We start from the raw sequence: 6000 nt of genomic DNA, 5'->3' as shown, positions 1-6000 counted from the left end.
AAAAAAAAAAAGAGTCTGCCGCAGTCCCAGAAACAGTGATAAGATGTCCCTTAATTTTAATTACTTTTCTGGCACCTCTGAGCTGTATTCTGGTTCTAAATACTAAGTACTGGAGGAATGCAAACCCTGGGCAAAAAACAGTGAGCAGGTGTTTGCAATGTCAGATGAAGCAGGGTGGTCTGCTCCCCCTTCATATCGCAGGGCCCGCCACGTTCCTTGTTCTTTGCTCTGGGGCCTTCCAGATAAAAGCAGGACAGCTCGAGGACGGGACACCTGCCTGGGCTGTCCCACTGCTGTGCCTCCTCTGTATCTCAGGGCTCATCACCCGCAGTCTTTGTGCTTGCCTCTCTCTCCCTGCTGACAGGGATGCTGCGAAGGTAAGTATGAAAAGTCCCTGAAGCTGGAACACTTCTAGAGAAGGTAAAGGGATTTCAAGGCATGAGTTTGCTGCCTGTTTCATAAAGCCTGTTAGGAGGACTGCAGAGGACTGCATTGTTCTTGTGAGTGCAGAAGTCCTGCTGCCTCCAGACAAGGAACACCACAGTTTGCTTTTGAAAACTCTGTGGTGTTGCATCCATTCTTTGTGAGACAATGCAAGGACAAGAAACCTCAAAAATACTTCCTCAGAAGAGAAAGCTCGAGAGCTTTATCAAAGTGTCATCTGCTGAAAAAAAAACCACCACTAATAAACACAAAAAGCACAAAAGTGTGCAGGTCTGAGTTTCCCAGAATTTCACATCTTGAAAAGCTGTTAACACTTCAGAAAGAAATAATAAGGAAGCAAAAAAAATAAATGAAAGGTGCAGAACTGTACATGAACTTGATATTTATGTTCACAGCATTTTGTTAGTGGGACAGGGCCCCCAGCCATCCTATAAAAGCTGAACACAGTTTAGGAACAGCACACAACGAGACTAATAAAGAGGCCATTGAGTTTTCAGGCCATGGGCACGAAGCAACTGTCGTTCAAAGCAAGGTAAACTCAAAGCAAAGGTAAATGTGGCCATGAGCTGTGCTTGGGCCCCAGAAGGGGGCTGCAGCTACACGTTCCCTGCTGAGCTCTTGCAGATGTTTTCCAGCCATCTTCTGGAGGAATCAGGCTAGACAGGCAGTAAGCAGGGAATATGTAAAAGGCAATAAGCAGGAAAATGGGATGCAAACATAGCTAGAACACAGCCTCTTCAGGAGTGGGCTGTGGGAAAGCTCAGAGGGCATCCCAGATCATTACCAGATCATTATCGTTTTTTTGGAGAGATGGCAACAGTACATTTCTTTGCAGGGTGAGTATTTGTGTTTGTCATTGCCTTTTACAGCTATCCTAGAAGAACAAAACTGCTGCTGCTGGCAAGTAAAAGGAATTAGGTCACCTTTGCCTAGAATTAAACATTTGCATGGAGCTGTCTGGGAAAACTGCATGAAGACAGATGAGCCCCTGAAGTCTGGGGATCATTGGATTTGCTGCCAGAGAAACCGTCCCTTGAGTGTCTTACTTTTGCAGGGGATCAAAGCTGTCCTTACTGCCTTTGCTGGGAGAAAGACTGTTAGGAGGCCTGGTAAGAAATAATGCACCACTGTATACCATAACACCATCGTGCTGTGAGAGCAGTAACAAAGCAGGCAAGTGGTGCTGAGCATGTCACGTGTAAGTGGATTTACATACAGTGCTTGCTCAGATTAGTTAGTGGAAACTATTAAAAATGATCACGTTGAAGCAGGCTACTCTAGAAAAATGCAGCTGCTTCTGAGCCAAAGGGTTATTTTTTTACATTAAAAAAGCCTCAGAAACTTCTTCATGATTTCATTCTTCCAGATGTGCCCTGCCAACTTGCTCAGCCTAAGGCCACAGCTCAAAATAAGGCATTGGCAGCATTATGAGCCTAAACAGTAACAGCTTCATCTGCTATTCTGTTCCTTCCTTTGCAGTCACAATAATGAAATCCAGGGGGAATTAAAAGCACTCTGACTGCAGAGCCCATCAGCCAGCCATTGTAATTTGGCTATGAAATAAATAACCATTGACTAGCAAGCACAATTAGCTAATAAGATTGGTGCTTCATCATAACCCCATTTCAAACAGGCTGCTGATAGAGTAAATTTGACACCAAAATAGCATCACAGGAAATGCTTATTCCTTAAAACTGATGGTGTGTCCAATTAAGCAACGTTGCAAAGAAACCGGCAGTGATTTTCTTCACAGGCTGCCATCTGGAGGGATTTCTCTGCAGGATGTTGTGCACAGACCTGTGCTGGTGAGCAGATTTTCCTGTTTGGCACCCTTTCCCTGGGCACAGCCAGGAGAGGATGGCCAAAAGCACCAGCTGCAAAGGCCATCCTGCCTCACGCTCTCCTCTGTGATACCATCCTCAAACATCTCTGTCTGGCTCAGCTCACCCCCTGCACCTTGGGACGTTCTGCTGGGACACAGTGGTCCCCTCTTCATGAAGACCAGGACATCCAAATGCCTGTGCAGAACATTTTGGTGGTTCCTAGAAAAAGGACCTCACTGGGGCTGCAGGGTCTCATGGGCAGCCCACCCAACTCCCAGTGAGGCACAGCTCGCTCCCAGGCTGCTTTCTGAAAGGAAATTTGCAATATTTTTATTTTTACTTGTACATAAAAGCCAACTGCTCCCTTTTCTGTCTGTCCCCAGCCTCTAGCAAGCCACAGGACCTGCGGGCCTGTGGCACCACAGAGATAATCCTGGTGCCGTGAAGTCTCCTGTCTTCAAGGCACCTCCCTGGCAGCATCAGTTCAGGAGGGGCCTGTTACAGAGATGGATGCTGATTACATCCATTTACATCATGAAGGATATCCGTATCCCTGCTGGGCAGTGTGGCCTCAAACTTCTCTTCCTCTGCCTGCTGCCTCGCTGCCCATCTCTGAGCCTGCCTGGGGCTGGGCTTGCTGAGGTGGCAGCCAGGAACCTGGGCTGCTTTGTGGCTCATTTCCACCTTAGGAAAGGGCTGTCACCAGCTCAGCAGCCCCGTGACACACGTTCGTGGTCCCCCTCCTCCTGCGAGGGCCACCTCCTGCCAACACGTGTCCCCCTGCGGCCTGGCGCGGCCTGGCGCCATGTCCCGCTGGGCACTGCGGGCCTATGAGCGCTGTGTCAGCCTGAGCAGATAGGGAGCTGGCCTCGCCACTGGCCCCGGCCACGGTCAGGAGATGGGCCACAAGGATCCCCGCACCGGCACTGCTGGTCCCTGACCTCCCCCTGCTCCTGCCCCTGCCTCCCCAAGCTAGTTTATCAGAGCGTGACCCAAGGCAGTGCACCAGAGGTTGTTGCTCCCCAAGAGTAAAACAGAAAGTCAGCCCTCAGGGCAAAGGTTCTCTATTCCCTTTGCATTTCGGTTGCAGCAACAGTATGCCCAGCCGTGCTGTGTTTTTTCCTGCTGCCAGTCTCGTTTTGCTCTTTAGCCACCCTTCCCTGTTAGGTGTGGGAAGCTAAGGGGCCAGATCTATCATTCACGGCTGCTCTCCTAAGGGGAAAGCACTGCCTTCACAGAGGTGCAGAAATGTAACTTTCAACCCTTTTCCAATTCTCTTCTCGTCCCTGAGGCTCATATCCCCCGAATTACTTTTTTTTTTTTTTTTTTTTTACTGCAGTCATATTTTTTTCTTTTCTCTGAAGAAACACAAGATCTTTATGACATGGGTGTTAGAAATGGCTCAGTCTTCAAAATAGGATTAAATAAAAAAATAGGATTTATTAAAAGAATAGAGGTAAGCAAAGAACGCTGGATGCACTGGGAGTCTCCGCTCCACCAGGACGCACACCAGTTACATCAAGTAGCTGATTTTTATGCTCCTAGACTAATACATATTCATTACTACTTCTAAAAAAAAATAGATTATTATAATTAGCTTCCAGGGTCCAGTCCCTCCTACTGGAGCATGCGCATCAGTCTCCGGTGGCCCCTCTGGGGGTCTCTAGGGGTCTTTCATGCTGAAGGCTCATAGTCTTCCTCTCCAAGTTTTTTTCTTGTCCTTTGTACTCCTTGGCACCGTGTCAAATGTATACAGCATCCCCTGCAGGTCTTGTCTCCCAGCCATCCTTCAGCTTCTTTTTTTTCTTCTTAATCTCTTGGCTACCTGGCCATATATCAGAGGCCTGCATAGTATCCCATAACAGTCACTAGTTGTTATCAGTTGTTCTGAAACCCCCAGACATCAAAGACTTCATACAAACACAAATAGCTTTCTTATTGACACTTCACCAGTAATTAAAACATTCTTCACCAGCCATTCACAAGGACAGTCACACCTATAGCAGTGTTAAATTAATCTCGAAGAAGACAGAGAAAAGGCTGTAACTGTTAGAAATAGAAGTCTGGAATAACAAAAGCAAACAGGTTTATAAATTTGAGGATTATTTTCTAAAGACTTGATAAATTGACTAGAAAGAGGGGGAGACTGGGACACACTGCATCTGTGGTTCAAGAATTAAATTGCCAGTGCAGGGCCCAGAGGCAGGCAGGACTGTTCTTTATGGACACGAATTGTTAAAACATTCCTAACATGGGTAAAACTGAGCCTGTGCTCCCACTGTCTGTATTTACTCTCAGCTACTGTTCTTTTATCTGTCTGCCTGACACTCCTCTTCCCCGGCTCTCCAGCCCAGGCATTGCCCCAGTTGTGTCTCCCTGTCACTCATTTGATTCTCTGCTGTTCTCTGTGATTTTCCTACAATAAGCCCTTGGACACCATGCACGATCCCTGCTTCTGTCTTAGGGTTTAGACACGCCATGGGGAAAGAAAGTGGAAGCTGTTTCCACTCTGCAACTCTTCCTTGCCCTAATAACTGCAGTGAAGGTAGACAGATGGACAGCAGCTTCAAATCTCTGCCCGGCCTCTTACAAGATCAGTTGATGACCATGCAGTTCCAGTGTTATTTTAAGCTATAATCTCCTTGCTCTGTAGCCAATTGCTGGTAACAGAGAACACAGCTCTGTTGCTACCTTCTCGCATGCTCCATGCTATGATTCCAGTTCCTGCATATGTGTGTCACTGTATAACACTAGATAAACCCAGGGCTCCCACTCTAATACAGAATATTACTCGTGGAATTTCAATTGCACTTGGCTCTGTCTCCCCTTAATCATGCTACAAGCAGAGTGGAGAACAGAAACACACTTTCAAGCTCTTCTGAATAACTCACAGTGAAACGGCTTGAACAAGGACCCAAAAGCCCTATGCCCTTGTGGTTTTCAACTGCACTTTTCAAGTAGCATTTAAGTGAAAGGGCAGGATGCCAGGTCCCTTCTTGGTACAGCACTGTGCACGTAGTCACGACTGTGAAAGTAGGTGGTAATCTGTTTGCATTCCAGTCAGAACTAGTACTCAGGCTCATATCCAAACAACCCAGAAGTTTTGGATTCAGTGTGTGTTTTGTCTTGGGTCCAGCTATAATTTAAATAATCGTGTGTATTGCGATTTACTTGAAGCGCTCCCTTTGAGAAAACGTGAGGAAGTTACATGTATCTACATCAAACTTGTTACGGGTCAGGTAGCATGAAGAGACTCACACTGATTGCTGCAGGATTTTGCTGCACCTTTCAGCTGAAACCCAAGAGCACCTGAAGGTGACTAATGTCTTCAGTAACCAGCACTTTGTGATTAAAACCTCCCTCAGTTAATGATGCTAGCAGAGCATAGTGCCACATGCTGAGTCCCCAGAGCTTTTATGTTCTTTATTACCCACCTCTCCTCTGTAAGACCACAGCTGGAGGGTGGCAGACCACCCTGGCCCTGTACACATGGACATATACATGTAAGCTCTTCTAATTGCAAGTTTGGCCCTGTGTTGGTCTCATGGTGTCCTCTTCTGCACAAACCCTCAGCATCACCTGCTGAGAGCAGGGACTGAAGCAGCCTGGGACGCAGGTGGGGAGAGGGAGTGCAGCCAAAGGGGCCTGCTGACACCCAGGTATAGGGATGCTTGTGGGGACATGGCACAAGTCCTGGGATAGAGCAGAATAAACCTGCAGAGCTTTGCTGATC

The sequence above is a fragment of the Aythya fuligula genome, chromosome Z (assembly GCF_009819795.1).
Source record: "Aythya fuligula isolate bAytFul2 chromosome Z, bAytFul2.pri, whole genome shotgun sequence".
NCBI lineage: Eukaryota > Metazoa > Chordata > Aves > Anseriformes > Anatidae > Aythya > Aythya fuligula.
The sequence above is the reverse complement of the archived record's forward strand: the minus strand, read 5'-3'. Positions refer to the sequence as shown.